The sequence below is a fragment of the Aythya fuligula genome, chromosome 3 (assembly GCF_009819795.1).
Source record: "Aythya fuligula isolate bAytFul2 chromosome 3, bAytFul2.pri, whole genome shotgun sequence".
NCBI classification, from domain to species: domain Eukaryota; kingdom Metazoa; phylum Chordata; class Aves; order Anseriformes; family Anatidae; genus Aythya; species Aythya fuligula.
This window is the reverse complement of record NC_045561.1, coordinates 104,233,886-104,260,269: the sequence shown is the minus strand read 5'-3', so window position 1 is coordinate 104,260,269 and position 26,384 is coordinate 104,233,886. Positions and strand designations below refer to the sequence as shown.

At 36.3% G+C, this 26,384-nt stretch overlaps 1 protein-coding gene across 2 annotated transcripts in view; it reads right to left on the bottom strand.

Annotated features, from left to right (window-relative positions):
- GREB1 (growth regulating estrogen receptor binding 1) overlaps window positions 1–26,166 on the bottom strand; it is a 95,270-nt gene extending 69,104 nt beyond the window's left edge. For both annotated transcript variants that reach the window (XM_032185716.1, XM_032185717.1), the window contains exon 1: window positions 26,114–26,166. The gene's annotated coding sequence lies outside the window, so the exon portion shown is untranslated. The remainder of the gene's footprint in view (window positions 1–26,113) is intronic.
- Window positions 26,167–26,384: the final 218 nt, after the last annotated feature.

Sequence of the window (26,384 nt, the reverse complement as noted above, 5' to 3'; positions counted from 1 at the left end):
TATATCAACTGTTAAAAATTCCTCTCAACACCAGCATTTGAACAGTCACCAGTATAAGGCAGAGTGAGAATCTACCATTAGCATATCTATCTTATGTTAATGTTTCCATTAAACATTAACAGTATTTTTCAGCATGGCAATACTAGCTATGTAATAAAAAATATACCGTACCGTAATGAAAGCATGTGTTCCTCAATTACATCCAGTAAGTTACTCCCCAAATTTCATATTCTGAAATCTGCTGAACATTTTACACCCGCAGCAACTGCCAGTGATTATATCTTTATGATATTTTCCTCCTTTTGATTTAGAAGAGGCTGCTGCTTGAAGAATTGGTTAGGACACTTAAGGCTCCTGAGTCAGCACTGTACGCAACTGAACAACTCAGTCAGGTCGCCATGACACGAACACTCTCCTGGCACAGTAGAACACAGGAAGGTTTCAAAGCTATCTATTCTGCAGCTACAGCAAAAACAAAGTAATGAGACCACAATATAACCTGGCAAGCTGTCCTCTAATTTGTGTGCTGGCTATACTAAATGATAAATGGCCTGACTTTGTGTCTTATTAATACAGAAGTGCTGTGCTGGGTCATGGTGCTCCTGGGCAGGCACATATCAATCTGTCGGTTTGAAGCATTATTAACGTCAACAGTTTTGTTGCAGGTTTTGAAAGGACTATGGGTGGCTTTTTTTAAAGAAATAGGGGAGCCCTTTGCATTATTCTGATAACAAAACCACTAAAGAAAGCATGCATAGGTGTATATTATGGGTACTTCATTTTGCTAACAGAGGATAAAATGAACAGAAAAGAGATTACATATGTATCAACATTATCTTTGTATTGGTGCTCTGCCTCTATCTTCTGAATAAAAGGATATGAAATAAAACAATATTTGAGAGATCATGTTCAATATACTTCTGGATACACAAAGAAACAGCTATTACATTTAAACAAATGCTACATCTCTTAAACACACATCTAGAGCACCTGCACTGAGAAAGTGTATTTTGGGTGGACTTACTAAACATTTCCTTATGTCACAAATTGTAGCACATCCCTCCAAAAGATTAAAGCAATTCTGAAATTCTAATTTTCTTTGTTTATGCCTTTTCTAGGCCAAGAACTATTCATGCATGTGCTTGATTTTAAACTCAGTTAAATAACAATGAAATTAGTAAAATTAAACCCTTACCTAGGTGCTCAGTGGAATTAAGGTTCTATATAATCTTAGCATGTTTGATGCACCGAACAACAAGAAGTGAGTATTTCTTTTTCTTTTCAGTTTGCATATAGCTTTACCCTCAGGGTGCAGTTTCATGACTGGCTCCAGCTGCTCTGAAATCCAGTTAGAGCTGAAAAGCAACGTCTCCCACTCTCTTCCATATATTCCCCCTCTGTTGTTGTTCGGTGGCATGGATCTGAGCTGATATGCTTGAAAACTTGCCACTTTTGCAAGGTTATGTTCAGCTAGATCAGACCCCTCATCTATCTATGCATGAAGTATACAACCATTAATCATTGCAAAAGAAACAAATGGTTAGGGATGCTGGTGAGAACAGAAACTTTCTCTCCAGAGACAATTTAAATTGCTTTAAATAACATTTTTAAATTGCAAAACATCTGAGAGTTTTCTGGGAATAAAAATCTGAATTTTAAAGCCTGATTCGGAATCACTTGGAGACTTGGGTAATTTACTGTTTTCATTCAAAACATTTTTCACATTAATTTTCAACTAGAATGGAAAGCATTCACTGATTATTTGGGAAATTAAAGTTATACACCCAATACTTAAAGCCATGCACTGTATGAAATGATGTGAAAAACAAACTGTACAGGAAGCAGTAAGTAATACTCTGGGAGAGAGACCAGCACATTATTCTGTCATATGCAAGAGAACTGGATGCTCTTAGTGCCAAGTATGGGAGACCTATTACATCAATTTTTCAAGTAGGATACAAAATCGTTTGGATGGGGAACACAGAAACTGTCTGATTTCCTATTAGCAGTGCACAGTTGTGCGCCTTAGACATACTAACATCACCAGATGACACTTAAAAGACTTTATTGGCGTATAAAGTTTAGAGGAATCCAGATGGAAAACAAACACTGAAAGAAATACGTGTGTGTGTGTGAATGCATGGGATTTTTGGAAGAGTCACTTTTAATCAGGTCAACAATAACGTAAGCCAGAAAATACCCATTTTAAAGAGGTATAACTTGATTAATGCCAGCTAGGCATTCTTGCTCCATAACTGTAGTGCATTCACAAAACAAATTTCTGTAGGAAGCTGCATGGGGTGCTATCTAGAATGAAGGCTAGGATGTTTCAGCACCTATCTCTAGCTTTCCTTTGGGGTTGGAAGCACCACACTACTCAAAGAATATCAACAGAGTGTAGGTGTAAAAATAAGTTAATCTGATGTTCAGTGATAGAATGCAGAATGAGAAAGAAGCTGTCTGCTTTGGGTATAGGCATGGAGCAGAAGTTCCAGAAGAGAAATAGGAAGGGCAAGCAAACACAGAAGGGCATATTGATTAGTACCTGGAGCAGGAATGCCAAGAATGGGTGATAAACATGGAGGTTACGTATACAAGATCTTATATTGAAAAACAAAACAAAACAAAACAAAAAAAACAGGATTGCCCTGATCCAGGTGCAGGCTTTTGCACTTGGTCTTGCTGAACTTCATGAGGTTTGCAGGGCCCACCTCTCAAACCTACCAAGGTCTGTCTGGATAGCATCCCTTACCTCCGGTGTGTCAAAGAGTCCATTCTTGTAAAGCACACCCCACAGCAGTTTGGCCATCTGAACTGAAGCACCCTTCACACACATGCAAACACTGTCTCAGAGGCACGAAAGTCAGGAGAAGGGGGCAGCAGAAGCAGCCAGCCCATTCTGAAAAACGCTACCCTGAGCCATGTGGGTAAGAGCCACTGCACAGCATGGCCCACGGGCTACATCATCCTGGGCTGTTGTCTGTCCTAAAAGATGGCATGGGTTCACCTGGGGTTGCTACAGCTGATCAGGGCTCCAAGCATTTCAATGTGGGGCATTCTGTACAAAGTTTTCTAAGTCCTTTTGCCTGCTTTTTATTTATGTATTTATTTAGGTGCTTGTTCTGTAACCCTTATGTCCTTCCACTATGTGAGTATATACCTTTATATATCACTTTTCTAATTCATGGAGAACAGTTACACTCAACATTGTGAGCTATCCCAACAGTGCTGCCAGAAAAAAAAAAAAAAAGGCATGTCAAGAGATCACTTATCAGTTTTTGTAGAGACTCCTCTTCATTTTTTGTAGATATTAAAAATGAAAACAAAACAAATAGGGAAAAAAAAGTCTTAAGGAGAACTGCAAAATAATTTATGGACTGCTATTGTGAAATACTTACAAATGTGAAGGAAACTGAGGAAGCAAGTGTTGTGAACTGCTTCTTAAGAAGTAACAGGATACCTGGAATAGATTTATCTTTCATATGAAAATGTATTAAAAGAACCTAAAATACTTATTAAATATTGCTTTGTGTTTAAAGTCATATAAATACTTTTGTTCTTCCTATCACTGAATTTACAACGGTCCTAAGCATGATGGTGTATGTTTTTTAATATCTCCAAAAAAAAAAATGTTATTAAAGAGTAAAATAAATGGTCAGTCAGGTTTTATAAAACAGCTAAGTGCTTCAATAATGAATGAGAAGAGAAAATGAAAATAATGAACGGAAACACACACTTGCCAAAAACTACAGAAACCAATAAATTTCTATCTCTTGCTAATTCCTCCTTATACACCCACTGCACAGATCTTCGGGACTGAAAAATTAAAATAAACAGGGTCACACTGACCTCAAGGCAAGCAACAGATTTAATTACTGCACCAGACGAGGATGAATCATGCCTCACCAAACCTCCCATTCCTTCTCAATAGGATGCTTTATTAATCTGACACATTGTTTTACAACTTGCACAACCTACGCCAGAAAAAAAAAGCCCTGGTTTTCTCAGTGCACAACAGGAACATTTCAGAATGTCACAACCGTTTCCTCTCCACTCTCAACCATAAAAGAAACTGTTGCTACTGTCATATCTCACTCACATTTCATTCTGATTCATGCACCGCACAAAAGCACCAGCCACTTGTTCAGTCATGCTGTACCTGTGTAAAAATCTTAAATGAATGCTCAAAGACCATTTTTTAAAAGCTTAAAAGCTGCAGCCTGACTGATGCTTCTGTAGCTATTAGCAGGTCTAACTGTTCAAAACGCTTCCTTAAGAGTGTTCCTTCATCTGGTCATACTGGGAAAAAAAAAAAAAAAAAAAAAAAATACCCTCCAGGCTGAGAAACATCTGAGTGCTCAGAAAAACACCTCTTGACAACTCTCAACTTTCCTCAGTCTCAGCGTGTAAGACTTGACACACCATGCCATGTGATGCAGGACTCTGTACAGTACATTGGGTCAGGAGACAAGAAGTGGCACCGTCTTACAGCTGAGGAACAGGCACATCACACTCTGTTGGGGAACATGATGCAAAACTGATTGCACAAATCTTGTGCTTTGTGTGCAGTTTGATACACTTGTTTTAACTCACCACATATCTTTAAATTCAAAGACTGATGGTGCTATTCCCCTGCAAATGATTACAAACTATTACAGATGCTTACGCATTTTCCATTTTCATCTCCACGTTTTGTACCTACTTCCCAATCTGCCATTTACGTATGCTCCCAATCCTCACATACCTTTAGGAAAGTATGTCTATGCAAATGCCAAGGGATGGCTTTTTTTCATATTTAATGACTTAAAAAGAAATACAGATCTCTGTTTCTAAGCAAAACAAATGTATAGTACTAGTGCACAACTTGCTATCCGAACAACTTGTTTTAATTACTAGAAATCATTAGAGTTTAAATTTATTTTTTTTTACCTTGATTTTAAATATATATATTTCTTAACTCTCTCATCTGGTCATTTGCACTAAAAACTGATACAAAAGAGCTTACTGGTGCATTTTAGATGCATCAATTGATAATGTTAAAAATAGTAAAAAATTCAGTCTCACTTAAATAAAAACTGCTCCTTCTTAGTTTTTAGAAGTACTAGAATCTCCAGTTTTTCATTCATGGCCTATGTACTGTAATTCCTAAGCAGCTCAATGTTTAATAACACCCTTGGAAAACTGCAGGGAAGCCAAGATATGTTCCTTCTCCATTTTACTGATGGGAAATTACAGGGCTGAAGTGATCTTTGCACAGATCCCATGAGCCTCTGAGTCCCTAGTTACAACCGAAGTCCATGACAGGTAATTTTAGCTAAATAATTTTAAGAGACAGAGTTCAAATATTTCGAAGTCACATAAGAACAGTGGCAAAGCCCAGATTTTAACGTAGTTCTCCTGCAACACCTCTTTGTATTGGATCATCATCTGTTCTTGCCTCTTAATAAATATTTAGCTATTTATTTTAAACTCCTATTAAATGTGTGACCTTTGGAGGGTGTGGAGGAGTTAATCTTTCAGTTTTCTATAGTTCCATTTGGAATACTCAAAGATAGAGTCATGTAGAAACAACCTGTGAAATATATTTTCTGATAGAAAGTGTTTTTTTTCTTATTAAGGTAAATGGTACAAGAAGTTCCCTGCAGCTTCTAAATTGTTGTAAGCTATAGCTGAAGAAAAATAAAAGAAACAGCACGCAGCTTTCTTTTCTCCTGTCTTCTTCCTCTAGAGTTTCTTAACTGATCTGCAATAACAGGAGAGATCAAAACCCAGTGTAATCAACAGTTCTGTCAAGCAGTTTGTGTCAAAGCTGATGTTTTTTTTAAATGTTTTATGAGTGTCCTCAGATCTTAACAACTTCATTGATTTTCATTCTTTAAAACATTGTACGTTCCAATGAAAATTCATCATCATATCAGACTTTCTAAAAGTGTTACAGAAATTTAGGAAAAGGTTCTCCTCTGTAATGCATTTGGTTAGTTACATAGCTAGCATCTAATTCATTTGGTTTTGAAACTCTCATAGTTATCAGTCATCACAGTTCCATTAGCAAACAGATGAATCAATCCCACATTCTTTTTATGCTGAAAATTACATCTGCGAATATTAACAATACTGGAATCATGCAATGTTGAAAAAATACAAAACACAATGTCAAAAAGTTAGCAACTCTCAAATATCCATGCAAGTATTATCTGCTTTGGACATTGCCTGTGCCAGTGGCCCTCAACCTGACTCCAAGCAAAGCCAGCTTAGGTCTCAAACAACCTACTAGCTTATGTACATGACATGTAAACCCAGCCAGACTGTAGTCTTCCAGGTGTGCTCTTCTACTGGGTGTTATACAGCTAGGTCCTGCTGGACTGAGTATCGATACATAAAGATTGGTAAGCAGCTAAATTGGCTTCCATTTGCACCTGTAAAGTGAAGCAAGTTCTAACATAAGAAACAGGATATACATCAGACAATATAAATGCTGACCCTCTCAGCATCCATGACCTCCTTATGAACAATCCCAACACTAGCTGCCTTTGGTAATGCCTGGAAATGCTCAGTAGAATAGCACCCAACACAATGAAGTCCAAATGCAAATATCCTAACATGTGAGTTCAGAAAGGTTAATAAAATTATTTACTCAGAACTCTTTTGCAGAGTAAATTCTAGCAGGTGGAGACCCACCTGTTGGTGCTAAAAATTAGAAGGAAAAACAAAAAAAAAAAAGGTTAAATGCATTTCAGCTAAGCATGTCATCTCCAGCCCTGCTGAAATATCTTCTTCCCTCTCCCTAGAAACAGGACAACAGTACATGACACAAATATCATCAGTTTTACATAACTGTTTGGTAAAAATGAAAGAACTAAAAGACAAGTATAAAGGATTCCATATTTATTTTAAATGTCATGTTGGATGAAACAGTTTTAGAGAACCTACATCATTAAAACCTACATCATCATTTATTAAAATTCTGTAGCTGACAGTACAGCTGCTTGGATAAAGGGATTTTTCTTTTTTTTTTTTTTTCTTTTTTTTTTTTCCTTTTTTTTTTTTATAGAACAGGTCTGGTATTTGCAAATAGCATACAATGTTATTAGCAGACTGAAAATCTAGCTGCCTGTTTTTTCATTGTCTAAAAACTAAAATCAGAGAAATAATGGACACTATTTTGCAAAATGTAGATCCCTTTTCTCATATTCTCTTCCTGAGAATCAACTCATCATTACTGTAGGTTTTATTATACCTAATTCAAACCACAGACATTTAAACAATTGACAAGGTCTATCAATGAGCAATAAATAAATAAATAAATAAATAAAAGAATAAGCTTTGCATAGTTTTCTCACATATTAATATCAATGTACTTTTCAACTGAGTACATAAAAATTATTAGTTGTATGCATAGTATGAACAATGTGAAAATACTTTAAGTATTTAAGTTTTAATGCAGTTTCCAAAGGCCTCAAAACTTAGCTTTTAACAAAATACTGAGTGACGAGCTGTTAAGACAAAGGTCCTACAAAATCTATTCTAGCCTAATATTCTGCATGTCCAAAATTTGGTGTTGAAATAGTATAACACGTATATATTATGCTGTTGACTTCTAAAAAAAATAATAATAATAAAATCAGTTTAAAAATTTAAAAAAAAGATTTATTATAAAAATGAAATGATTAAGTATAATGTTTGCTCTTTCATCCTCAGAATTTTTCAAAAAACAGTTCTGAAGTAATCTGCCATGATGATAATGAATTCTTCAAAATATTATAACCAAATTTGTCAGAAGCATAATTTCTAACGTTTTGTGGAAAGCAATGCTAAAATCCTTACTATTGTTTTAACCTCATAATACAGAAAAGAAGCTGTAGCTGAAGACAAACAACACTGTCATTATGACATTATGCCTTATTTGACATTTTGTCTTATTCTGTTTGGAAAGGAAATCATTACTGCAAGTTATACAACACAAATATGAAATGCATTAATAGGAAAGGCAACCCAGAAAAATAGATCTATACCAAAAGCAATACAAATTACAAGTAGTAATTATTTTCCACCATAAAAATCTCAAGATAGCACAATGCCAGTTATTTACTACATAATGGTAATTATATACCTTCTCTCTCTCTGAATGTGCATTGTATAATCCTAATGGTTATGGTATTTAAATTTGTAATTATAGTCATCAATGAAAATTCCTTTCAAGAATGATTTATTTGTACCTGAAATTATTTTCTCAATATACTCCTGTAGTAAGAAATTACCTAGAACATCAATACCTTGGTTGAGAAAAGCAACCTCAGTAGTATATTAAGTGACTTTATTAGTGAATCCTAACATTAAATTTGATTTTTCTTTTTGTTTTCATTAGCAAATACAAAAAGCGCAAATCAAATTTTAAGAATTTAGAAGAAAGGAGCTGAGACTAAAACAGAGAATGTTCTTATGCCACTGGATAAATCCATAATCTGCTTGCACTGGATTGCACTGTGTGTACTTTGGGTCCACTTTGTCAAAAAGGACATTGTAGAACTTGAAAAGGTTCAATGAAAGACAAGAACGAACACCAAAGGAGTTAACAAGCTTCAGGACTATCTATTTGGTGGAGATTCTTCAGCACATAAAAAAAGGTGACACAGGCATCTTTGCTAGAAGTCTAACAAAATAATGACTGATACATCAACAGTGCATAAGGACTGATAGCTTACTGTATCTTCCAGTACAAAATTCAAGGGTCTATCTCATGTATATTATTTTTAGCCCCATTACTTCAGTTAGTTGATAGATCTTCATATTTTTTAAATAAACTGGGCATTGCTCTCACATTTTAATATTACTTTGTCCCTGTAGCAGAGAACAGTCTCTCATGATCAGGAAAGATTTAAAAGAACAGAGTTAATGTGACTAGATGAAAGAATGGAATAGCACTCTTAACAGACAGCATGAACAGTACAAAATGGTATTTCTGAAACACCACAACTGGACATATTGTACCAATTGACATGTTAGGAACAAGCTTTTATGTAACAGCAAAATTCTTGCCTTTAAGGGCTTACTCTTCATATCTGCAAGCATCCATTTATCCTGTAATTTGTGTAAGAGCAAAATTCTTTGCTTAAAGGGGTGACTCTCTCACATCTGCCAGCTTCCATTTCCCTGTAATTATGCACCAAGGATACTTTACACACGCACATGTCCAACAGCAGTAAAAAATTCTTACAAAGGCCAGTCTTTTTCCTAGACATTTGATAAAAGCTCTTTCAGAAAAATATAGCCTAGCATTATAATATAATTTGAAAGGAGGAGGAAGATGCATTCAGAAATGGTAGCACAAGATTAGAAGGCAAGAAGTTTAGACTTCTAATTCAAACTTTGAAAATTACATTTAAATTTGATTCTGAGCAGGTTGTTTTACCTGTCCACCACAGGGCAACTTGCTCCCATGTCTTTGTTCAGTATGTCTGATTTTGGGAAGCTTAAGATTATCCTAGCTTGTTATAACACATCCTAATGCATAAATGTTATGATCTCAGCTTTTGTCTTCTAATCCTACATATAACGTCTCACTGCAAAATAATGATAGTTCTACTTACTGAAATGTAGTGAAAAATTTGCTTGAAAATGCCTTGCCAAAGTACTGTCTAAGCAGCACCACAATAAAGAATAACTTTTGAAGAATAAAGAAAACGTAATATTAAATGTACCTGAACAATAGCTCTATGATAGAATATGGGATGAACCACATATAAATCATTCTAAAGAATTTATCCTCTGTGGGGAAACATCTCCAGAAGTACTGAGGAATAACTGTTATAACTATTGCTTGCCTACAAGGTGTCTAAGACCGAGGAATATGATCTCTGGCTAAAGAAGTGCATGAGTCAATCCTGCAAAGAGCCCGGGTCACTTCTTTTTCTCCTGTGACAAAAGCTATAAAGAAGAAAAGAGAGGAATAACTGGTTTACACAGCTGCAGACCTACCCCTACTAACATTCTGCTGCTAACTTAAAATGTTGAACACAGGAACTCCAGACTTTTATCAGATAAAAGGTCCATCAACCTCACCATCCTGCTTCCAGCTGTAGCTTTCAGGAAGGAGCTTAAGAAGGAAAATCTGTATAGCACGCTCCTTCACCCACACAGTCTCCCAGTTTTGGCAATCGCCTGACCTGAAATGGAGGTTATAGCCACATCCTGATGGTTAATTGGTATTCACAGATGTTTCTTCCATGAATGTGTGTGATTCCTTTCATGCTTTTGACTTGAAAAAATATGAAAAAAATCATATTTTTTCTTTTGAAAAAATTCTGCTTATCACTTGTTTAAGTGTTTCAGACAACAGTGTCTCAATATGCCACCAAGAAACTCATTAAAAGCAAATGATGTATCCCAGCAATAAATGAAAGTGCATCAGGTGGGTAGGTACTACTTGTGCATACACACATATCAACACACACACACTAACATGTCCTGGGGCTGAGGCTATTAGTCAATAACATGACACTTGTTTATGCAATAGTTTGCTTTATCAGCTCATCACTCTAGTTTCATGACCTCATAAGATTTTTGCACAAAAGTCAAAGACAAAACACACCACTTATGTGGTGATATAACTTCTAGTTATTGCTGTTAGCCACTTCTTCTCTATTCGTCCCATGCTACAGTCATTAGTGGTAAACTCTATAGAGATGAGCCTATTGGAAGACCCACAGAGACAAAGCTCATCAATAATGCTGCTCTATATGGCAGGCATTCCCACTCGGGCGAGAGGAATCAGTTTCATAGCAAGCCCACCTACTTACCAGCTACATCCAAACAGGGAATGTGGTTCCTTTGCAATGTCTCTACTGCAAAAGAAAACAAGGTCACAGGTCATTCTGTGGTATGCCCACACTACATTTCTGGGCATACTACATAGTGCCCTATGGCTCTGAGGATATAATCTTCGAATGTGGTTTGAGATGGTATTTTTAATTAATGCCAGTGTGGTGTTGCAACTCATCATCGTGATGCTTTCACAACATAAAACTGAAGGGCTGCAGAACTGTTTTAGTGTGAAAAGCCTGCTGGCACAGTGTGTAAGGCCAGGCTGGTCTTGTCCCCTCTGCCTGCTGAGAACTCTTCCAGTATGCCCAGGCACTATCTATAAGACTTCTAACCACAGGCCAAAACTGTGGAATCACTCCATATCCAGCGTTCAAACTAACCACAAGCATTGCTTTATTTAGCACTATAGACTCTGTCTTCAAGTCCATGTGCATCCTGGTCACAGTTTTCCCTTCTTCATTCTACTTTATCCAATTTAAACCTGTTCTCCCTAAATGCCCTTCCCAAAAATGATATACATATTCCACTTCTGCCTACTTTTCCTTTCCAAGAACTAAAATATTTAGCGTTGGAACAACCAATACTGACATTTACACATGATGAGGAAATTATCATTGCTATGAAAAACTGAGAAAGTTGCATCTAAATACTGTGTTGCAGACCCAGAGGCACTATAGTGGTTGCATAGTGGTTATGCATATACTTCATGCAACCACAAGAAGAGAAACCATTCTGTTTAACCTTAAACTGCATAGACTAAATAAATATATGTATTTAGTAGCAAGTTGAGTATCTGCCTTCTTTAAAGCAGTAAGTTTTGTACATCAACTCTTGATTTTCTGTGTGTGGATTGTCCAACCTATGGTTTAAGTCTTGCCTTTAGTCACACACAGCACCTTGGATTGTGACATGCCACTCAGACCACTCAGCGATATGTTTCTTAAAGCTATTCCCATTCTCCTCACAAATAGTTTCACATATTCTTTCTATGCATCAATATTCTCCATATAATCTTATTCATTTGCAAATGTTAACTGTCTTTATTTCATCTGTTATTCTGTCCAGTCATTATGCTGTATCATTAAGAACTAATTGTACAATGCTAGCTGATTTTTTTTGGAAGAGTTTCCCAAGAAAATATAAGTGAAATCACAGGTTTCAGATTCCTTAAAATGAGGTTTGTGATAATCCTAAAAAATGGATCATTAATCTTATCCTCACAAATTTAAATATTTATTATTTTAATAGTACCTATTTGTACTACTTTTTGCTAAAACGAAGTATTTCAAGACAACCTCAGATTAGAGCTTCACCACAGACAGTGTACTACACATACATACCACGAGGCAGTTTTTTGTCTAAGCTTCAGTGGTAGCAACCAACCTCACAGCAAATGGCTAGACCCATTCTGCCAGCATGACTGCTCTGTTCCAGCCTCTTCTCCAGGGAACCCAGTAGTGACGATCTCATGGGCTATATGAATTATTCTGGAAACCAGCTCCCTAATCATCCTTTACCCATCAGCCTTTAGACTCTGAAAATTCAGCCATTGTATGACCAAAATAAAACTGCTCCCCAGCAGAGGACAGTGCACATCCGATGCTGTATTGGATGTGTGTTTATGTGTTAGGTTGTGTAATGGGGACAACTTGTACAACCAGCCAAGACATGCATATGGAGATGACAGCAGATTGGTCCCATGATGGGTGCATTTCTTTTCACACAAGAGTAAGGAAGTGAGAGCATACATTTTTCCTTATAGGCTTCAGGAGAAGCTGTCCTGCTCCCTCAACACAAAAGTCCTCCCCACTGGACCCCTCTTTTTTAAGCCTGACTTTCAAAAGGAGTTGTCATTGCATTGCAACACAGAGTGAGTTTCATCTCTCCTGACAGCAACTGGGCAAAACAAAATGTAAAAACAAATTTAATTTTAAAAGTTTCCAGTCCAAGGAGAAACTTTTAAGCAGGATGGTTCTCACAAAACAATTTCTGCTTCTTGTATATATTCATTTACTTATTTTTAATATATTTTTGAATAGTTGTCTGGAAGGAATGTTCATAAATTTGGATAGCAGAAAGTTCTGAATAAGTGTCCAGTACAGATAAATAAAGAGGCAATTCTGCAAACATCAAAGATGGTCTGACTTCTCTCTTTAAGAGAGAAATTTATTTTTTCTCCTGTTTCCTTGACTTCTGCTTTCTTATCCTTACTTATAAATTATGCATTCATGACATAACTGGATATGCCTTATGCTAGCAAACAGTGACCTATTCATTAGCTAAGTCTATTAGCTAAACCAGTGCTGAAATATGATGCTTGAAGACATGAATCACTTTTGATGACAACTTTAATTCATCCATTTTGCCACAGAATCACAATTTAACTACAGAATCACGATTTCAGTTCTGCAGACACTCCTATTTTTTTGTTGATTTTGTCCTTCTCCACTTATATGAACTATTCTCTTCAATAAAGTTAGGGATAGATATATTTGCAAAATCAGGATACAACTCTGATCAGAAAAAAATAGTGCAGGTATAGTAAAAAATAAATAAATAAATAAATAAATAAATAATAATAATAATATAGGAGATGCAAAGGTTTGTTTTCTGTGTTTTTCTAAAATAATATTATATTATGTATTAAATTATAAAATATATTATCTAGAGACCATAGTATCAATGTTCAAGATCCATATTCTGGAAGTGAGAAGGACTTTGAACTCTCAATGTAGTGGTGCAGATGAATACAATCACCTAGCCTCCCTGCTATCACTGAGGCATGATAGCAAAATATCTAGCTCTTCACCTTCCTTACTAGATGAGGATATGGGAAAGTAAGTAACGGTGAATCATCTAGCAGCCCAAAGTATCAGTTTTCAAGTGCAGTATCTGTCCAAATATATAATGATTATCTCGGTACATCTGTTACTTACCATTGTTTCAAGTTTAGCTCTCTAACCTGCAACAGTGACATTATACGTATTCTAGTTAAAGTTAACTCAGACATTTTTATCAAAGTTTTGTCTATAAACCTAATTTACATAAGAATGAGATATGATACAGAAACACATTCTCATTAAACAGTTTAATTTCAGACTTTTGAAAACATGTTGCACTTACATTTTTAGCTATATTTAAAGATGTTACACAACTATTTGCTGACAAATCCCAGCTCCAATTTTCTGTGTTTTTTTTGTTTGTTTGTTTGTTTGTTTGTTTTAAGAAAGTGTCATTGATTCAACCACAGCTTCGTTTCATTTTTAATATCTACATTGCCATTTGGCTTGAGTTCCTGATATTGAGATCATGTAGTCTTCTTAAGACAATAATGCAATTCTGTATATCAGTGTATTCTGTACATAGGCACTATTGTTCCTTTTCAATCAACAAAAAGCCAGAGTTAGATTTACAGGAGTTAGAAGAAAAAGTCCATTTCTAGTCTGACTTCCTCCCAGTTGCCACCTACTTCAGTCCAATGAGCTCCCACATGGCTCAGGCCCCTGTTTTTTCACCATTAAACCCTGCAGTAGCCAGGATCTCTTTGCAAAAGTAGGGTTTTAAAGAGTTCCTACCCTTAAAAAGAAATGTAAAAAAGAACAAAGAGCACTGTGTTTTGCTTTTGCACCTGGACAAAATAGAAAATATTCATAATAGGCTTTTTTTCTTTCCTCATAACATTTTCAGAATATATTTTTGTATTACATTCAGAATGCACAAATGAGCAGCAAGCAGCTGTTATTCCTTCAATAGCAGGCAAAACAGGAGCTGAAAAATATCAGTTACAGGATTGCTTCAGTACTGTAACTTTCATTCATTGATGAGGAAAGCACATCCTTCTTGAAAATGATGGCATCACTCTTCCAGGCATCAAAATCAATTTTTAAGCACATAATGCATAAAATATCAGTTCATTTATGACTATTTTTGTTTGTCTGTTTTCTCAGAACAGTTCTCCATAATATGTCAAAGCAAGCAGAAATTGAATTCTTAAAGGAATACGGTCTCACAGCATGTGGAGTACGAAAAGAAAAAAAAAAAAAAAAAAAAAACACACATTAAAATCAAATCTTGGATGTGCAATATATAATTTATAGGCTTGACTAATCTGTACTTTTTAAAACTAACAGATTGTTTTACTGGTTGCTGCAAATGTTATTGATCTGCTTTCTTGCTGAATTAATAGCAGTAGCATAGGACAACTCGCTTTCTCAGCTTTCCCAATGTTTTCCTGAAAAGAGGCCCATTACATGGCAGGGGGCAAAGGACAGGCCTAGATAACACTGTTTAGACATTTCTTTGATGTCCACAGGCATCATCCTCGACAACTGACCACCAGAGACAAAAGAGCACTCTTTGGCTGCTGGAAATCCCAGCCATTCTTCTCACCACCTTTTGATATCCCAAGGCTTCTATACCCTGACCTCTGCACCCTGACACAAAGATCTTATTCGAAGGATGGTCAGCCATGTCAAAAAAATCTTTCCAAATTTAGCCAAGAAACTCAGGATTTCTTTTGCTTTTCATAATTGCTTTGTGTCCTAATGTACCAGTGAGGACACTAAGAAGGTTTTACAAACATGGGGGAATGAAAATGCCAACAAGAAAAAATTGTTTCAATTTTCTGATTTGGAAACTGCTCTCAAACACCTACTTTATTTCACAAACCATTCTGTCTAAAGTTTTTTGATGACACCTCACTGTCTACTCACACCCACAGTATTTCTACCTACTCTCTATTATACAGAAGTCCACTTTAAACAGACAGATATATGAGCTTGCTAATGTAACTTCACCCAATAAATGCACGCATTTTAATTTCTGTGCATACCTTAGGAATTGATATCAATTTCTATTTTTTGTTTATATTTTTCAGAAAAAAAAAAAAACAAAAAACAAAAAACATGATTTTAATGGCTTTCAAAATATTTTCCTCCCTAAATGGTGTGATGGATATGTGGCCCCATTGCCTTCCAAAACTTTTAGAGAAAAATTTTCCACAAAACAATCTGAGATGATCATCAGTATTTTTAATCAAGCAGTTGAATTTTTCCTCTTTCTGAGGAACTAAAATTGAACAAATTGATCAAATAAAAGTGCTCAATATATAACCACAACACTGGGAGTCCCCTAAAATCCTAACAACACAATACGTTCCCTGCAGCATTTAAACATTTTCTGCACAAGCTCAGCCAGGAAAACACCTCGAGATGCACCGTTCTCAATTTATATTGTTCTAAACTTAAATTTAAAAATCTGTGACCAAATGGTAAGCTGTTTTGTATTGATTTTTTTCCCAAACTGACATTAATAAAATTTTTTCCTACACTAACAATGTTTTTCCCAATTTTTAAGTCAATGACATTATCAGCAATAACACAACACACAAAGCATACATGTCAACATTTTAAAATAAAGTAATACATAATTTATAATGCAAACACTTGGATTCACAATGCTTGTTTTAAAGACAGTTCTAAATCACCTAATACAATCTACTCAACTCAACCAACATTTACTTGCTTAAATTTAGTTACCTAAAACAAGAAAATTCAGTTTACAAAAAGAATAGAGTGCTATTAGAATTATCAAGAATCTTGCCACTTTTAGAAACTCTCTTCTATATTAAATCACTACCATAAAAATGAAGGCAAATACAAGCAAACAGTAGAAGGTTAAAAAAAAATAATAATGTTTTAGAATTCAGAAGGTGCACAGACAAAAATCTAATGGTGGCCATGCAAAGGTTATTAGAATTGAACCTCTTGGTTTCAATGGGTTTTGAACCAAACCAAAGCATTTTTGCAGTTGTTTTAAAATAAATAATAATAATAATTATTTTTTTTTTTAAAAAAAAAGCATGTCTTCAGGTAGAACAGAAGATTCTGAATCAGTATAGAGCCCCTAGAGCAGACCCAGCATAAATATAAAACAGATATCTAAAAAAAAAAAAAAAAAAAAAAAAAAAGAATATAAACGGATATCCAAAAAAAAAATAATAATACAAAAATGTGCCTCTTCTGAGGCACAAGTCTGTAAATATTTTCATTTAACTGAATCCTGTCCAGGACAGGACAAACGACATGCAAACATACAAGCTATATTCCAGCCTAAGGCTATATCTATACAGCAATATGAAAAGATTAAACATTCTGTGATGCAAATCCAATGCACATAAGGCCATAGACAAATCTGGGAGTGTCCCCCTAAAAAGATTACAATAATTTTTATAGAGGCTCATTACTGCTCTGGTGGAAATTATTGTCCTGCTAGCTTTACACACTCAGTCACTCCTGTGAGCAAGCCCTGTCCCTCTTTAGTCAAAAAATAAAAATAAAAATAAACTATTAACATCATAGATCTTGATCACCCCCATTCATTTTAAGAGAAACAGATTAGGAATTGTGCATGTGAGCAGCTCAGCTGGCAGAGTCGACTGTGATAACCTCTGACAGAAGTGCCATAATGAGGTACTGGGGGCAGTAACCTTTTTAACCAGCACAGTTGCAGTTGGAAGAGGATCTGTGAATAAAGCCTTCATAAAACACATTAGATTTTCATGTGCATGGTTTTATACATGGCCCTGAATTTGGTGTAGCAAATGTTATTGCTGCAGTTACACTTTATTCTGTTGTAGGTAGAAAATATAAGATCACATAGATTATTCCTTTCCAATACTGCTACTTGGTACACTTGCCAGTAATCTTTCTTCATTATGTCAGTGTTGTTATAAGTTGCCAGACTTTCATCACATAACCCAACAAACACAACTGTGTAGGCAATTTCTAACTGGATATATTCAAAAAGCTGCTTTAAAAAGAAAAATGTACTTCATCCTGGATCCACAGAAACACAGAGTGAAAACAACAGCAACAAAACCTTAAGGCAACCTTTACCTGGAGATGAAGACCTCACTTAGAAAAATGTAAATGGATTGCTCTAACACATAGTAAGACTTAGCTTAATTTCAAGATAGCCTTTTTTCTTTAGAAAGTGAACACATTACCAAAGAAAACAAATTACATGCAAAGCAATGTAATCTAGCAGTGAAAAGGCTATGTGAAGCTGCATAGCTAATTTGAAAGGGGGATAGAGTGACCCACAACATTTTGCTTTCTTGTTGCCATCCTACACAGCATTACTTCCCATCCAGATTGGCCTGTCAACGTGGCACCTCTACTGCTAAAAGCCCTGGCCTAGGAAGAGATGCCTTTAAGCCAAGGGATGCAGAACCATTGTGTCTATATTGTTCAGGTCTAGTCACTGGAAGGACCATGTTCACACTATTTGATGTTTGGCCAAAGCGTCTTTGGGCCTCTATAGTGCATCTTTGGCCCTGACATAACTATTTGTGTATGCTCTTTCTCCAGCCAATTTAATTATTATGAAAGCTGTATTGCAGCTTTCAGCAGAGCTTCATTTTTTGGCGTGGAACTTGAAGCATGTCATACACAAACCAGGATGTGGCATCACAGTACACTCATGCTACAAGGCCTACTGAAATAGCATTAGAAAGCCACGTGGGATTAAGTAATAATTGTGTTATCCATACTGGTTAGTTGTCTATGGTAAATTCTTGGTGCAAAGTAACACTACTTCTGTATTAAAGCCTTGCAGACAAAAGGTTGTAGTTATGGGTAACTATCACATAGCAGTTGATTGAGCAAGCAGCTAAACCATGGTAACTTACACACACATCCATGCCACACCTTGGTTGTTTAAACTGTGAGCTCCAGTTTACGCATATACAGCTTGTAAAAGAAGCAGTCTACGATTCAGACTGTGAACTTTATTGGCGATGTTAGTACTAATGTTCACTTGTGGGCTAGAGTAGGCAAATGGAAGATACTCCAAATATTGAAGTTGTTATAATTTATTCATGGTTTTGTTAATTTTATTGCTATTTTAGGCAGGGAGAAAAAGGTTGGTTGCTTTTTCTAAGTTACAATACCATGAAATTTACAGCTGGCTGTTCACAGGCGGTCAAGATACAGTAACTTTACAGGACAAGTTCTGTTTATAAAGAAAAAAAAAAAAAAAAGTTTTTTTTATTTTTGAGGAGAAACTTCTCAAAATCAAGAAGACACGATGACATGCTGTACTGTATAGCTTCTTTCCTGTATCCAGGTTTCCTCTAAAGAGTTCCATAAGCAAGGAAGCATAAGGTACAGTGCCTCTCCCACACATTACATAAAAAGAAATGGACTTTCAAAGAGCCTGCTTGTCATCAAATGCTCCTGACATCACAGATAAAAGTCTAGGAATTTGAACCTAGTGAGCAACACCCAATATTTATTGATGAATTCTGAGGCCTGGTACCAAACTCAGTAAGACACAAGGATCTTACCAGTAGTTCTGTACATGATCAGTACTCAGCCGTGCAAAGCTGTCAAGAACTATGCACTGCCATCTTGTATGGCCTGGAGCAACAGTACACCACATCCACCTCAGTGGTAAGAATTAAAACAGAAGATTTACTAAGCTACACAATAAAATCTTTCTTGAGTTTATGCCTTGTGCCCAACATACTGAGACTGAGTTTACTACAGGATGGATACTTCCCACTTCTTTTTTCAGTCTGAGCAAGACCTAGACAAGCATGGTTAGACCAAAACAAATTTTCAATTTATTAATAAAATCAACTTTTTAAGCAAAGTTTTAAATGGTAGGATACAACACATTCTAATATACACAGATTATATGAGGTAATAAATAATACAGCAACTGTAGCAGCTTCTCCTTGTGGAGCCACATCATTTCACATTGCAGATGCCTACTTGCCCCTAGAGAATGGATTGCAGCATTGGTGGAAGACCAGGGCTTTCCAAATACCATTTCTCTGATTCTGCACCCAGATTTGCTTCACAGAATTTTGCAGGTCTCTCTATGCTCTTCAGTACAGAATGAAGCACAGAATGTGCACAGTACGTCACTTTTTGCTCAGTCACCTTCTCACATGAGTAGGCCTGTTCAGTATCTCATAACTAAGTGCTAGGTCCTGCACTTTGTTCGCAACAACCCCATGCAAAGCTACAGGCTTGGGGCAGAGTGACTTGAAGGCTGTGCAGAGAAAAAGGATCTGTGGGTGTCCGTCGATGCTCCCTGAACATGAGCCAGCAGTGTGCCCAGGGGGCCAAGAAGGCCAACAGCATCCTGGCTTGTATCAGGAATAGTGTAGCCAGCAGGACTGGGGAAGTGATCATCCACCTGTACTCGGCTCTGGTGAGTACCTCAAGTACCTCAAGTACTGTGTTCAGCTTTGGGCCCCGCACTACAAGAAGGACGTCAAGGCCCTGGAACATTTCCAGAGAAGGGCTACAAAGCTGGTGAAGGGCTTGGAACACAAGTCCTGTGAGGAGCGGCTGAGGGAACTGGGGTTGTTTAGTCTGGAGAAGAAGAGGCTCAGGGGAGACCTCATTGGTCTCTGCAACTACCTGAAAGGAAGTTTTGGGGAGCTGGGTGTCGGCCTCTTCTCACAGGTAACTAGTGATAGGACTAGAGAGAATGGCCTCAAGTTGCACCAGGGGAGGTTCAGGTTGGAAATTAGGAGAAATTTCTTCTCAGTAACAGTGGTTAGACATTGGAAAGGGTTGCCCAGGGAGGTGGTGGAGTCACTGTCCTTGGGAGCATTTAAGGAAAGGCTGGACGTGGTGCTTAGGGAGATGGTTTAGTGGGTGACATTGGTAGTGGGGTGATGGTTGGATCAGATGATGTTGGAGGTCTTTTCCACCCTTGATGATTCTACGATAACCCCACCATGCTGGGTCATGGGATTGGAGTATTTTTGCTGCCTAGGGAACACTCGGTCTAAATCCCCTTCTAAATGGGGACCTTACTGTGAGGCAGAGTACCAACTACAGTGACATTCCCCTCCTGCTTTTCCTGCCAGCATCAGGTGCACTTCAAAGCAGGAGATAAATTAAAATGGTGTGCTGTAAACATGTAAAATGCTAGTATCTTGGCTGGAGAGCTGGATACCAGATCAAATGACTCTTTTCTTTTTAAGGCCTTTTTGCCTCGTGGACCTTCTGAGCAGCAGAGACATAATTACCACTGGTTTTAACACCGTGCTCTTCTTTACACAAAAGATGACAAATGACAAAAAAAGTGAAAGAACAGAACAAGGGGGAAATAATGAAGTGTATAGCAAACACCTGTTGATAAAAGATTTTCGGCTGAATAAAAAAATAAAACTGTAAACTACTTATTAAAGTAAGTCTGAACTGGCAAGTGACAAGATTCATTTCTTCCTCTAAAAGGAGTGACAAGCGACTTCTTCAGGGATGGCAGGAAAGACTGAGCAAAATTGACATCTGTGTGTCTGTGCATATCTCCACAGCATATTCATGCATGGGTTTCGAACGGTTAGGGCACAAACCATTTATAGTTCCATCTGTACAAAACACCACTGAGATCTGGCTCACTCACTTAACCAGAGTCACATTGCAGTCAAGCAAGTCACAAATGTTTTCTTTAAAAACAAATGCACTTACATCATAAATCAACCATTTCATTACCTCTGGGGTAAAAATAATGAAAACAGCTGTCAGATGAGAATGAAATGATCTTTGAAAGTTTTCATTAACTTCACAATCATTCTTGTGTCTGAAAATAATTTTATTGCTGTTATTACAAGTAACATCCCCAATTATTGCACCAGTAGTAACTATGATTTTATCCACTATTCTCTGTGTGTTTTTTGATCACTTTGTATATGAGGTATTACTTTATAAATTTAATCTTAAGTTCATAGAGAAAACTGGAAGGCATAGAGGCTCTGAAAATGTGGTTCCAAATCAGAAAAGACTATAATAAACATCTAATTGATAGAAGCAGCAACAGTGATTTAAACCTGTCTATAAACCCATTTGAGTCTTCTTGGAACTGATACATATAGCCCGTAGATGAGGACCTCTATAATAAAATCATAATAGTACTGCAAACATAATTCTCGGAAGCACAAACATAATTCAAACATAATCAAATTTCAAAGCACTTTATCACGACACTAAAATTTCATCAGACAGGATCGGATCATTATTTTGATTTTACTTAAATGCTTATCCTCAGACAGAAAAGTGGCAGAAATAAAAACCTATAAATGAAAAACCTTTTCATAAAAACAGAAGACCTAGAAGACCACGATTTCCTACAACGGCACTCTAAAAACTAAGAGAGCTAGGCATACAAGGATACATTTTGCAGGCAACCATTTAAAACAACACAAAAAGTGTTAACATAAAAAGAGTCAATAAGCAAAGCATCAGGATGAATTCTCCTACCTATGTCTTTGATGACAATTCTTTGTCAGTACTGCTTATTTTTATGACTGTGATGTAAATACACTTTCTACAAATAAATTTTAATTTACCACAAATTTATGTAAAACATGCCTCCAACATCATTACAGATTGCTTTTAGTGCATAAAATACTGCTATGCTGTTTAGCTAGAAAAAGGAAATTTTCTTCACGCATCACTCAATCAGTATTTCTTTTAACAGCATTTTTTTCTAAGATATACAATGTCTAAAGGGCAATTATCCTTTCCTGTTTCCTCAAAAATATATCACTGCTCATGTTGCTTCTTAAACTCTCTTTATTCCTCACATAAACATTTAAGCATGAAATGCAACACATGGATAATGGCAAATTAAGGCAAACTGAAAATCAAACTAGAGTTCTTTGGAATCCTTACGTGTAATTATGTAGGGACAGCAACAAATCTCTACAACATGAGCATAAGTGACATATTTAAATTTCCTTAGTAAATAACAGAATCTCCTGCCACAGTCATAACAGACATTTTGAAGAGTTAGACTTGTAGCTGACTGAATCATTAACCACAGTCTAAGTGGAAAAAAAGCAAAGAATTTCAGCTGAAGTCAAATATGTAATGCTTTCCCTGTGCAACTACGTAATACATGAATGCATTCACATATTTGTGTAAGTAGGGATGTTTATGCGTATATTTTGGTGGCTGTTAGTTACACTGGCCTTTTATGACCCTTAATGGTGCCTTTTATTCACATGAAATAAACCCAAGGTTGTGCCTGATCTCAGATGAGAGTAAATGCTTTATTTTGTGTGAGAGTGGAAAAGGAGTGACACATCACTTATCATTCACCGTGCAGACTTTGTATTCATTAGAAGAGCCACAATCAATAAGAACCAAAGGCAATTTTTCCCTAAAGATAATTATGCCTAGCATCACTAGAGTGCTTAGGAGTCTGATAGGCTTTCATTTATTGACACAAATCACCTTTGAAAGTTTACAACTTCTTAATAAGAATTTGGCTGTACCTAAGGAGTGCTATAAAATGCTTCTGTTTTGTTTTGTCCTACAAAATTACACAGGTCTTCTTGGGGTTACTTTCAAACTCTGTAAGTTGCGTTAAGTTTCAAATGAGAAACTTATTTGCAGAACAACTGAAAATGTCAAACTGACTGCCACTTGTCACAAATTATAGAGCAATCTCTTCTACTTTTTTTTTTTTTTTTTTTTTTTTTTTTTTTTTTTAGGGGGTTTGTATTTTAAAGAGAAACTTTGGAAGCCATTTGTTTCTTATATAGAACATGTTCTTTAACAAGAAAAATAGAATTCAAACTGTTGGTTTTGACTTGCCATTTCACATTAGAAAACTCTTCCCTTAACTTTATGCATATCATTCATAGCATTACTGAGGTTATAAAAAAACTCATCTAAGAGATTCTGGACTCTCATATCCAACAACATACTCCCCTAACAGAAGCCGTTAAATATAGACATAGACAATAGGTCTAAAACATAAGTTAGATGACAATTTCTGTAAAACTATATAGTCACCTCAAATTACAGACATTTGTAATACAAAATAAATGAAACATTGCTTCAAAACATTGTGTCTACCAAATATTCACAAGGCAAAGATGATCAGGGCATAAGTGAAATTCCATCCCCAAATCTCTCTGTTCTGTGCCTGTGCTTGTAACATCTCCTGTCAGGGGCTAATCTCACGTGACAGGCCTGATCCAAAGCTATTTGAAGTCACTGGAATGTCTCTTCCTGACTTCAGGGAGCTTTGCGTCCAGCCCATATAAACTTCAAGAACAATACATTTCATAGAAGGTTGTCTTAAGAGAACAATAGCTAATTATTGTTTAAGTGGAAAAGAATATTAGCTTCAAATGAAATTTACCTGCTGTGGTAGGTTCTTACTGTTAGATGTTTTGTTATTGTTTTTTTTTGCGCATACCACAGATAAACCTTTCCAAAGTGAGAACATTCCATTTCCTAAATAGAAGCCAAAGAAAATCAACAGTAGTCAAATACCCCATCCCACCCCATCCCCCGACAGGAGTAAAGCAATTTTGTATGTAGTAAGTTTAGTTTTTCTCAAGAAGTAAAAGATCACTTTCAAGGCCTCAAATTAAAGGTTTTCTTAGATGTATGCACATCAAGGACAAGACAGAACATGAGGTTTAAAAAATATACTAGGCATTCCTCTAGCTACTAAACCAAAAGATAGATTTAATAAACAAACAAAACAAACAAAAAAATGTGTAAGCAAGCAGCAGGCTGACAGGAAAATAAGTTATTTTGGGTTAGTGTTTTTGTTTTCCTTTTTTTTTTTTTTTTTTTTTTTTTAATAAAACCCCTGATTTTCTAGTGAATGAAGTCAATTTCAAAGCTATGGCTGACAACGACACCACACAAGGACCAAAGTCAGGCTGCTGTTTATTGTTTAAAAGAAATAATGGAACTGTAAACCCTGAAATGGTAATTAACATAATTGTGAAAACTAGTAAAATAAAAGCCCTATTGTAAAGTTTGTGGCTCACTTCTCTAAGAAAAAAAAAAAAAAAAAAAAAAAAAAAAAAAAAACAGAAAATGATTTAGTAGTACACAACCCAATACTGATCCCATGTACTCTTGTGCCAGGAAATTTATGCTGATGAAAATTCAAATCCAAATCATGTCCACAACCACCAAGTTCCCTAAGGCAGCAGACAATGGTGCTTCTAACTTCCTCACTCACACCACAGATCGACCAACTCACTAGAACTATTTTGGTTACTTAGAGTGGAGGTAAACATAAACTTCCAGTTAGGCATAAGAATAACAGAATGTCCACCTTTGGAGATTGATTTCAGTGTTTCATAGTGGAAAAAAAAATAATTAAATCCTTAAGAATCTTATTCATAAGACATACAAGACTGTTAATTTTGTTTATTGTTGTTAAACACGTTGAGCCGACTAATACTGACATTACTTGTTAATCATTTTCAGAAGGGTCTATGAGTTATTAGATCAAAACCGAGGTAGCTCATACCTCAAAAAGCAAAGTAAATGAGACAAAGCAAAGGGGAAAAAGCAAGCAACATTTTCTCCAATATATACATGATAGCATTTCTGCCTCTTTGATCTGTGCATCCAGAACCAGCAACTAAAAATAAACAGTTTACTTTATAAAGACATCTATCCAAATTGCTTTTTACTCTATGGGGATGGATCAAACATAATTATAAATTTCATTTCAGGCCAGTAAGAAATTATAGGTTTGTGTATGTGTGTGTGTGTTTTTCTAGATGAAAAAAAAGAAAAAAAAAAGACAATTTCTCAGGTCAAACACCATACCTTGCCTTGGTATCACAAGTATTTTGTTACAATAATACAACAACAGCACATTCTGTTTGACTCAACAATACACATTTCATTTAGGTGTGTTTTTTTTTTTTTTTTTCATTTGTTTCTCCTTGTTGCTATTAAGTGCATTTCTGAAATGAAATACAGTCCTAAAGTAAAAAATCAAACTTTCACATAAAAAGTCAAAACAATATGCAGGCTTAAGCTTTGCATTTAATTTACATCTTTTCTTCTGACATGCACAAATTAATGAAATATTTTGTTCACTCCCAGACTACATTTTGGGTAAATAAACTATCCATTCATATATTTTGTTAAGCCTTATTTAGCCATATATTTCAGGTAACAGACTATTTGCTCTCATGGCTCTCCTACCATATTTTCTCCTCTTCCTACACAGGCAGTTGGGACACAAACTACCCACTGCTAAATATTGCTAGCTGGTATCCTGATCCCCTCGGATCTGATCTGTGCCCCTGTTACTCTATTCTTGTTGCTCACTGCTACTGCTAACACTTTCTTAGCCTTCTGGGGACCTGGGCTTCCAGTTGCACCCCCCCGCTGCCTCTCAGCATTCCCAGGTGCTGATAATCTTTTCTCTGTATTGTTGCTGTTCCTTCTCTTTATTTCAGCAGATGCTACAGTTTTGCAAGTTGCATGGATCTTACCTCTGAGACCCTCTTTGTTGCTCTGTCTGTGACCACGTTGGAAGCAGGCAGTGATGGATATTAGGGAAGCATGAGCCTCCCCTGGCTGTTTAGCAGCGTGGTCTGCAAAGAAAGATAGAGATGCTGCTCTCTCCTCCTCCCCCCTCGCTGTCCCAGCTTCCTCCTGCCTCCTCCCTCCTTTCCATCCACAAACTCTACTTCTGTCTGTGCTTCAACACAATACGCTACCTCTCAGCACCAGCTACCTAAAGTCAAGAATACAAACCCTTCG